The sequence below is a fragment of the Paroedura picta genome, chromosome 1, assembly GCF_049243985.1.
Source record: "Paroedura picta isolate Pp20150507F chromosome 1, Ppicta_v3.0, whole genome shotgun sequence".
NCBI lineage: Eukaryota > Metazoa > Chordata > Lepidosauria > Squamata > Gekkonidae > Paroedura > Paroedura picta.
Genome location: NC_135369.1, coordinates 130,091,831 through 130,102,521, shown reverse-complemented (window position 1 = coordinate 130,102,521; position 10,691 = coordinate 130,091,831). Strand labels below are relative to the sequence as shown.

Genomic DNA, 10,691 nt, shown 5'->3' with positions numbered 1-10,691 from the left:
AGGTTTGGATTTCTGGATCATGGTCTATGATGTCACTATGAGGGGTTACTATCAAGAGATGGTGTGCACCACACAAAGGGGGGGGGGAAGTATTTTGGGGAGAACCCTATCACACCTGGTGAAGAGGGCTTTAAACTAGTTCCAAAGGGGGAGCAAGATGTAAATTCAAAACCTGGTGTGATGGCAAGAACTGAAGATGAGAAAACTGCAAATCTACAGGGAATGGAACATAAGCAGGGAACTACTAACTTACAAGAAAGTTCAAAACCCCAAACCATGGGGCACACAAAGGATGGACTGCAAGGTCTCTACACTAATGCACAGAGTGTGGGAAACAAGCAGGAGGAACTAGTAGTCCTAGAAGTGGAAACGGGCTATGACCTAATAGGAATCATGGAAACTTGGTGGGATAATACTCACAGTTGGAATACTAGAATAGAGGGGTACAATCTATTCAAAAGGTATAGACAAGAAACAAAGTGGGGAGGTGTAGCAATATATGTTAAGAATCTTTAAACTTGTGAATAAATACAGATACCTGAGCATGAAAGTTCAGTTGAGTGTATTTGGGTAAATATAAAAGGAGTAGGAAATGAGAATTATTGTGGGGGTCTGCTGTAGACCACGAAGCCAATCAGAGGACTTGAATAAGATACTACTAGACCAAATTACACAGTTCTCAAAGACGGGAGAAACAGTGGTCATGGGTGACTTCAATTATCCAGATATCTGTTGGAAGACCAAACCTGCTAAAAATACTAACTCCATTAATGTTTTAACTTGTCTTGCTGACAGCTTCATTTCCCAGAAAGTAAAGAGGGGAACCAGGGGGTCTGCTATTTTAGACTTGATTCTCACTAGCTGCCCAATCAGATTAGAACTCCTTCCCCTAACCATCTTCCGACAATTCTGCCACTTCTTCACAGCCTCTGGCCCCTCAGATATCTCTCCTGAGGTGAGTGAGCTGCCAGGGGTGCAGAGGGCTCTTCAGCTTCACCCTCCTTAGGCAATGGTTCCTGCCTACAGAGCTTAGGGAAGTCAGTCTGTGCCTTCTCTGAGGGGGGGCACCCGTCCCACCACCACCATTCCTCCCACCCGCCTGACAGGGAGGCCACCAGTACGTGCCTCCATGCTGTCTCCTCCCAACTCTGAGGCATGCCTGCATGCTGAGAAAAGCTTGACGGCCTGGGCCAAAACTGCAAACAGAAGAGAGGGCCAGGGGGAACACAGGGAGAGGGGAGAGCCCCCTAGAATTACAGCTCCAGACTAAAGTGATCAATTCCCCAAGCAAAAATGGATGTTTTGAAGGGTGAACTCTCTGGTACTGTAATCGGGAATGCCATCCTGCTGCTTACCTAGTCCTCCTGGGTGAGTGGCAGGCAACTTGCAAACATTCTCCACCTGCAGGCTGGGCTTCCCAGAACACCCCTGGACACCCAGCCCTTCCTGCAGACTGTTCTGCCCAATTTCCTTCCATTGCAGATAAAGAGAAGAGCGCTTCCTATCCTTGCCTTGGGAACTTGCTGGCATCATGTGGGGATAATCAGGCTTTTACAATCATTGGTTCAGTTTTCAACACATTAACAATTTTGAACTGAAATCTATACATGCTCTGTGAAATTGTCCTGTATTTTATCAACTTTTTAAAATGATGTAAATAAATGTATGCTTTATATTATTTCAGTACATTCTCCTTGATGAAGCGCATGTGAAACTTGTTAGGTTAGGCATTGGTGATTTGGATAAAATAAGCTGAAAATTAATGCTGATTTGTGTACTTTTTGGCCTATTTGAAGTCAAATTGCTCATTCAAATGGTGCAAATCAGGGTGACCAAATCACAATCAGGTGATATGGCAACAATTCAGCCATTTAAATGTATCCCCCTCACTTTCTCAGGCAGCACCACAAAAGGTGTGGGGAGGGAGCAGCATGCCAAACAACTGATAATGACAGGCATACTGCCTGTTCCCTTTAAATCCTTCCCCAAACTGGGGAAGGTTTGAAAGGGAGTGGGTAATGCAGCTGTCAATTTCCTTAAATACTCCCCCACCCACCCTTAACAGGCAGCTTTGCCTGCAAAAATGGGGGAAGGGATTTAAAGAGAACAGGTGGCCACATAACAGCTGATGTTGCCCTCTTCCTTTACATCCCTCCCCAGTTTGGGCAGGAAGCCATCTTAGGGAAGGTGAGTGTGGGGTGGATGAGTCCAGCTTGCATCTGCCCTCCCCAAGGCTTCTGAAGCTGGCTGCAGCAGTCATCAGGGATGGTGAGGCAGGATGAACATGTCCAGCCTAGACCCTCCCTCTCCAAGGCTTGTGCAGAAGGCTCAACAGGCAAATGAGTGCCGGCTGGACTCCTCCATCCTTCACTTGCTCTTCCTTATGGATCTGCCTTCAACCATCTCAAGGGGAGAGCAAGTGCACAGTGGAGGAGTCTAGCCCAGACCCGCCCTCCCTGAGCTTCAGCCGCTGGTCATATCAGGAAGGGGAGACATGGGGAACTCATGCTCGCTCTCCCAATCCTTAAGGCTGCCAGCTGGCATCAAGAAAGGAACATTCCCTCTCCCCACACACACTCACATACTTTCCCAGGGAGTGCCTGAGAAGGCAGGGGGGAAGCATTTAAAGGGCACAACTAGCTGATCTGTCATGATCAGCTGGTTGGTGGCCTCTTTAAACACCTCCTCACAATCTCATGCAGTGGAGACACTCCACTGCCTGGCAAGGGTGGGGGGCAGAGAAAAAATCTGGACTGTTTCAGATTCAGCTGAATCTGACTCACTGAAGGGTCATTCACACTCTTTCAGATTCAGCTGAATCTATTCTTAAATGGTCTGAATTTTTTTCTTCTGTGCACATGTCTAGTTGGGATTATTCAACCATTACAGATTCTTTTCCTTTTGCACCATTTATTTCTTCATTTTGCCTTGGTCCAGCCACAGTTTCATCTGTAGTAAAATCACATTGTCACTCTGGTAGTAAACTTTAGGCTTCCCTTTAAGTGTGTGATAGTTCACTGTTTATTTTTTGTCATGAAAACAGTAATTTAAAAGATTTTTTCTGCAAACCAGGAGGGCATTTTTTGATTTGTAGAAAAATGTGCTTTGCCTGTTCACAGCACTTCTTGCCATGTTTATGTATCTTTAGATTTTACCAGGTTGACTATTAGAGTATATGATGATGATGATGATGATGTGATCATTTCCGGTAATTTACTCACATCATTACTGGGATCTCCTAACTTATGTAGAACATCAGCTCTTTGCTGTGTGTGCTCTTCCACATCATACAATTACATATTCACAGAGTCTGGAAGATGATACAGTGTTGTGCTTTCTCATGACTCACAGCAAAAAGCTGTGCTTCCCCATCAGACAATTGTCTTTGTCTTGTTGCCAGCTCCTTTCTTTCCAAAGGAGCTGGCCATATGTAGAAGCAATTCACAGGCATGTTCTTTTCTGTTCATTTGTTTATATGTTAACTCTTATGTGCCATCCCTTCCAGCAGACCCAGGGGCCCGGTTTCTAAAGCAGGTTCATTATTTCCAATAGACTGGCAGGAGAGGTAAGACATTCATCATATGTCCTTGGGCTATACAAGTGGTATTTCACTTGCTATGTTCAAAAGGGCATTTAATCACTTGTCTGGAATGTTGGATAGATCATAAATATGAAGTGTAGTTTTCCTGTAGATAATATCAGTTAGTAGTCTGTTTCCTCTGCTTCTTTGCATAGAGATGAGTTGACTAGTACTTACTAAGGAACAAAAGAAACCTGAAGACTGTGTGCAAATTACCTGTATAAACATGCGTACAGCTGAATGAGATCACACTTGATGACTTTCATCTTCCCTATCTACAAGCATTCAGAATAACTTTCTAAAAGAACCTATGTGTAGATATATTCAGACTTCATATTGAAAGCCTTAAAGAAAGCATGAAAGTCTCTAAGCACATTCACACAAAAGTATAATATCTGTAGAGACCTAAAGTTCCATGTAAATGAGTGCCCACTGAGTTTTGTGTTAGTTACCCCTACTATCATATGCACATAATGCCACATGCGGTGTAGAACTACATTCACATGTGTTCCCATGTCTGAATGTGACCTATGAACATAGATTCAAGGGGGTAGCCGCCCGTGTTGGTCTGAAGCAGCAGAATAAAATTTTAGTCGAGTGGCACTTTTAAGACCAATACAGTTTTATTCAAAGTATATCTCCTTACAGATATGAAGAGAACGTTTCATGCAAAAATGGGTATGATAAAGGACCAAAATGGTAGGGACCTCACAGAAGCAGAAGAGATTTTAAAAAGGTGGCAAAATTATACAGAGAAACTATACAAGAGCAAGATTAACATCCCTGATAACCACGATGGGGTAGTTACTGACCTGGAGCCAGACATCCTGGAATGTGAAGTCAAATGGGCCTTAAAGTCTGAGCAACAATAAAGCTAGTTGTGATGACAGCATTCCAGTTGAACTATTCAAAATCTTAAAAGACGATGCAGTAAAAGTGCTACACGCAATATGCCAGCAAATTTGGAAAACACAACAATGGCCACAGGATTGGAAAAGGTCAGTTTACATTCCAATCCCAAAGAAGGGCAATGCCAAACAATGTTCAAACTACCGCACCATTGCACTCATTTCTCATGCTAGCAAAGTTATGCTCAAAATCCTACAAGCTAGACTCCAGCAATATGTGGACCGAGAACTTCCAGAAGTACAGGCAGGATTTCAAAGAGGCAGAGGAAATAGAGATCAAATTGCCAATATACGCTGGATCATGGAGAAAGCTAGGGAGTTCCAGCAGAACGTCTACTTCTGCTTCATTGACTATGCTAAAGCCTTTTATTGTGTGGATCACAACAAATTGTGACAAGTTCTTAAAGGGATGGGAATACCAGAGCATCTTATTTGTCTCTTGAGAAACCTATATGCAGGTCAAGAAGCAACAGTGAGAACCGGGCATGGAATCACTGATTGGTTCAAAATTGAGAAAGGAGTTCGGCAAGGCTGTATACAGTCACCTTGCCTATTTAACTTGTATGCGGAGCACATCATGAAAAAGGCGAGGCTAGATGAGTCACAAATTGGGTTCAAGATTGCTGGGAGAAATATCAACAACCTCAGATATGCAGATGATACCACTCTAATGGCAGAAAGTGAAAAGGAACTAAAGAGCCTGTAGATGCGGGTGAAGGAGGAGAGTGCAAAAGTTGGCTTGAAACTCAACATCAAGAAAACAAAGATCATGGCCCTCTCAATTCCTGGCAAATAGATGGGGAAGAAATGGAGATAGTGACAGATTTTATTTCCCTGGGCTCCAAGATCACTGCAAATGGGGACTGCAGCAAAGAAATTAAAAGACGCTTGCTCCTGGGGAGGAAAGCTATGGCAAATCTAGACAGCATCCTAAAAAGCAGAGATATCACCCTGCCAACAAAAGTGTGTCTAGTCAAGGCTATGGTCTTCCCAGTTGCAATGTATGGCTGTGAAAGGAAGGCCAAGCGTCAAAGAATTGAGGTTTTTAAACTCTGGTGCTGGAGAAGACTCTTGCGAGTCCCTTGGACTACAAGGCAAACAAACCGGTCAGTCCTAGAGGAGATCAGCCCTGACTGCTCCTTAGAAGGCCAGATCCTGAAGATGAAACTCAAATATTTTGGCTACCTCATGAGAAGGAAGGACTCCTTGGAGAAGAGCCTAATGCTGGGAGCGATCGAGGGCAAAAGAAGAAGGGGACGACAGAGAATGAGGTGGCTGGATGGAGTCACTGAAGCAGTAGGTGCAAACTTAAATGGACTCCGGGGAATGGTAGAGAACAGGAAGGCCTGGAGGATCATTGTCCATGGGGTCGCGATGGGTCAGACACGACTTCGCACCTAACAACAAGAACAACATATCTCCTTACAAGAAAGTAAGGAGTGATTTGCTATGGTTGCTGGAATACAGCAAAATATACCGCACAACCCTGTTATATTGTGGTGAGACGTCAGCCTAGCAACATCTCAGGCAGAAAGGAACTAGGGGCTCCAAAAGACTGAAAGAAGACAGTGGTAGTAGCACTACATAAGGACCATCTCAGTCCAGTGTTGTTTGGCATACTCTGGCTTCCAGTTTACTACCAGAATCAAATCAAGGTGCTTGTAGCACTGAATGTATGAACTAGGAACCATATTTATTTTTCTATTTATATCCTGCCCCTCCCAGCATGCTGGCTTGGGGCAGGGCAGCTTTCTTCCATATAAACCTACCCTTTTATTCCAGTTATCTTCAGAGACCCTTCTCAGTTACCCCTGCCATCTTTTAAGTGTTTTTGTATCTGGCTTGAAGACGTATATATTAATAATAAATATAAAATAAAAGATGACCCCTGCCATCGGAAATTAGATAGGTGGTGACCTGAGAAAGGGTCTTCTCAACTGTGGCACCAAAACTTCGGTACTCCCGATGGAGATTAATCTTGTTCCCTTTATTAGTGTCTTTCACTAGCAGATGAATGCTCTTTTGTTTTGTCTAGCACAGCCTTTCCCAACCTTTTGGCCATGGAGGAGTCCTGAGAGTGATGTCAGCTTGTCATACCTCCCTGCCACACCCCGTGGAAGTGCCATGTCACCAGAAGTGACATCATCACCCACACCCTTCACCTTCCTTTAGCTCCCTCCCCCTATCTTTACTACTGCTACAGTGGCTCTAACTCATGTAGGCCCAAAAGAAGGTCAGAACAGAGAAGACATTCTTGATCTCCCATACCATGCCACAATTTACTCCTCCCCCTTGATTTTTGCACACATGACCTACCCTTCGGGCCCTCTGGGTGGACGTGGTCAGTATCCAATTGTGGCCATGTTCATTCAGACAGAACGGGAAAGGCCACGGACCCCCTCCTGAGCTCCTGTGGACTGCTGGGGGTCCATGAATCCCTGGCTGGGAATCTCTGGTCTAGCATATTTCCAATAATGGTACTAGCCCTCCTTCTAGTGTTGTTTGTTTAGGTGTTTTTAATCATTATTTTATCATTTTAAAAGTATTTTAAATTGCTTAACTGTTTTAATTTTTGTGTGTGTTTGCTCCCTTGTATATCCAGACCAGGTGGGAAGTTGGCATTATAATGTTTAAAGTACATAATTAAGTACTATACTTTCTCCTGCCTATTCTTAGAAAATGTATCCTACTCCACGTCGCCCAGCAAAAGGAGGTAGGCTGGGCCATGTGGTGCTTTTATATACAGTGCGGATGTCACCCGGCCTCCCCACCAATCCAGCACTTCACTGCCACACCTGCACATGCCTCCAGCACGCCTCCCTCCTGTGCCTCTTGTTCCCACCCGCTCCTCCGCCACCGATGGCAGCTTCGGGTGAGTCTGAGCCGCTCTTCAAGTCTGACTCCAGAACAAATGCCTTTATTTATTTAGAAAACATACATGCTACCTCTCAAGATAATTACTTGAGGTAGCTTTCTGTTTCTGCTTAAAATAAAATTTTAAACTCTGCTGTAACAGGGAAGTTTCATCTGAAAATGATAATTTCTGGTTTGGTGAAGTGGCCATAATGTTAGACTGAGAATTTAGACACTGAGTTCAACCCCCCCCCACACACACACACACACAAACACACACAAACATGCATATACATTTTGCAATAAGGGTGAACCTAGCCCAGCCGTCATCTGTCATTCTAACCTGCCTCACAGGATTTTTCAAAGGACAAAAACAAAGCATTTTCCCATAGTCCACTGGAAGAAGGTAGGATAAAAACTAGCTTGATAATTTAAAAATAATTTCTTATTCTTAAGAATGCAGCTCTCTGTTGTTAAAAAATCTTTACTGTCCTGCAACATCAGTTTTATATGTTTTTGTGGCTGTCCCCATGTTTCCATCCTGAGACCTGCCTTCAAAGATGGCCCTACCTCACAGAGTTGTTGTGAGGACAAAGCAGAAGAAGAGAGAAACAGAAATTCCTGGAAGAAAGCATAAATATGAGGTAGATATCTGTGGCCTACGTGGCCCCCTCCCCTCTCCTAGCAATGAACATGCCAGATACAAAAGGGGCAGAACACCAAAGACAGCAACTCTCTTACTGATCTAAAAAGATCATTTTGCCCTTAGGAAAAGAAAGGCTACATTTGTGGCAAGAGCGCACCACTCGTGTGCGACATTATATAATATGAATAATTTATACTGCTAATAGTGCTGCCTTTGAAAGATGGGTGGAAGTGGGTAATTGCCCATGGATAATACTTTATATATTTTGTAGGTAGAACTGTCTCAACCTAAGAACATACACTGAAGCTAGAAACAACTTTCCAATATGAATGACTCAATGAATCATGAATGACTGCGATTTCCTTGGGATCTAATTTGCTTTAACACAAGCTTAAGTACATAGCAAATGAATGCAAATGCTCTGCACTCCCCGAGCTGTAAAAAGGCTGGCTAGATTTTGAACCCTTCCAAGTCCTTTAACAGCTGATTGGTGTTTGAACAGTAAATTAGTACAAATTTGTAAATGCTTTTAGCTCCCATCCACAGCAAATTAGAGCCAGTTTGTCCTTTGCGTTTCAGTGCGAGTGCATGTGTGCACAACACACGCAAATGGGAACACAATGAAAGCAGAATTCTAATGACTCTGTGCCATATTCTGATTCCCTTGAATTTCCATTTCTCTGTTAGGCATTCGAATCATTGTGTTGCCTAACATGGTAGCATAAGATGTAGAAGAAGAAAATATTACATTCTGTGGGAGAATGTAAGGCTGGGTGGTGCCCTTTTGAGTGCCATGTAGTACAGATAGCATGTAGCCCACCAGCCCATTGCTTACCTCTCTTCCCATTAATTGATGTTCAGCCTTTATAAGATAAGCAGCCATTTTTCATAATTAAAGCTGGGATGTTTCTGCTCCTCCCCCCCCCCATGATAAGGCATTGGGTAAACACTCCTCAGCTGGTTTCTGATTTTAATTCTGCTATTCATTTTTTTCTCTTTCAGCAGTATGAATTGTGTCTGTCTGCTAATTTTTCTTTTCAGCTTCTTGTTCAAATCTCACAACATTCAGAACAAGACCAGATGTACCATAGTACTGAGTTCAACCCCCCCCCCCCCCGTCACGAACTGGCATCAAAGAAAAGAAAGGGACGCAAGGAAGGAAATATCAAAGGGAGGACATTGACTGGCAAGATAAACCATGGCAGAAATGATCCCTTAGCAAAGTGACCTCAAGGAACGTGTAACAGGCCTTCTGAGAGGACCCTTGGCTTCTTACCTCATTCTCCCTATGTGGTTTCAGACTGTTTAGATGTGGACTTATAAACGTTCTGTAATCTATTGCCAAAGACGTGGAAGTTCAACATCGGTTCTGCTTCAGATAGATGTTCCCATATTTATTTATTTTATTTAATTTAATGTATTTATTTATTATATTTATATACCACTCTCCCTTTCAGCTCAAGGCAGTTTATATTATATGTGGTAAAGTACAATGAACATTCAATAAGAAACTTTTTTAACAGTGAACTTTTATCAAGCAGTGTAATATGATAATAGTACTTAATAACAGCAGCAACAACCAGTGTGGTATAACAGTATTCAATAACAACAGTTTGGCCAGTTTTCACCGTGGTCCAGTTTTCAGTTAGTACAAGTTATGAGTCTTCTTGTTTGTGGTAGTGGCTTTTTCACTTGTCTTGGCCAAATGTCTGATGGAAGAGTTATGTTTTGTAGGCCTTGCATAATTGGTGTAGCTCCAGCAGGGCTCTGATGTTCCACCAGGTGGGGGCCAAGACTGAGAAAGACCCATCTTTGGTAATTGATAGTCAAGCTTCCTTCGGGCCAGGGATCACCAGTTTATTGGTGTTAGAGGAGCATAAAGCTTTTTGGGGAGCATAGGTGGAGAGGCTGTTTCTCAGACACCCAGGGCCCAGATGATGTATGGCCTTGAAGGTAATTACCAGAACCTTAAACCTGATCCATTAGTCAACTGGCAGCCAGTGCAGCTGTTGGAGTGTGGACCAGATATGGGCCCTCCAGGGTATCACCATAAGGACTCTGGCTGCCACATTCTGCACAAGCTGGAATTTCTGGATCAGGGATAAGGGCAGGCCTGCATAGAGTGAGTTGCAGAAATCCAGCCTAGAGGTGACCATTGCCTGGATCACTGTGGCTAGGTGCTCTGGGTCCAGGAAGGGAGCAAGTAGTTTGGCATAGGTGGAAGAATGCCAACCGGGCTACTTTTGTGATCTGTTCATCCATTAAACTCATTGGACTTCCCCTTCATCAAGTGACAGGTGACTTATAGTAATCTTATAGGGTTTTCAAGAGACAGTTTGCCATTGCCTGCCACTGCATAACAATCCTGGACTTCTTAGTGGCCTCTAATACAAATAGTAACCCTGGAACACATCTGTTTAGCTTCTGAGGTCTGATGAGACTGGGCTAGCCTGGGCTATCCAGGTCAGGATTTACTTCTAAGTATACATGCTTAGGATTGCAAGTGGGAATTTTGCAGTTGATTAGCAAGAACCAACATTCACTGCCTGTGTGCACTTTGGAAAAGCAATGCTGCCTTAAAAAATTAGTGCTGGTGTGCTGTGTGTTTCCCTGCTTTTTGTCCCCCTAATCCACAATCTGAGTGATTGCCTTGTATATGACAACTATATCTTGTCAGTCAAAATAACAAGAAGAACCCAGCTGG

At 43.5% G+C, this 10,691-nt stretch overlaps 1 long non-coding RNA gene across 1 annotated transcript; it reads left to right on the top strand.

Moving 5' to 3' along the window:
• Positions 1–7,388: 7,388 nt before the first annotated feature.
• LOC143842710 (uncharacterized) lies at positions 7,389–9,206 on the top strand. The gene is made up of 2 exons (XR_013233329.1): positions 7,389–7,985; positions 9,029–9,206. It is a non-coding gene; the product is annotated as an uncharacterized LOC143842710 (long non-coding RNA).
• Positions 9,207–10,691: the final 1,485 nt, after the last annotated feature.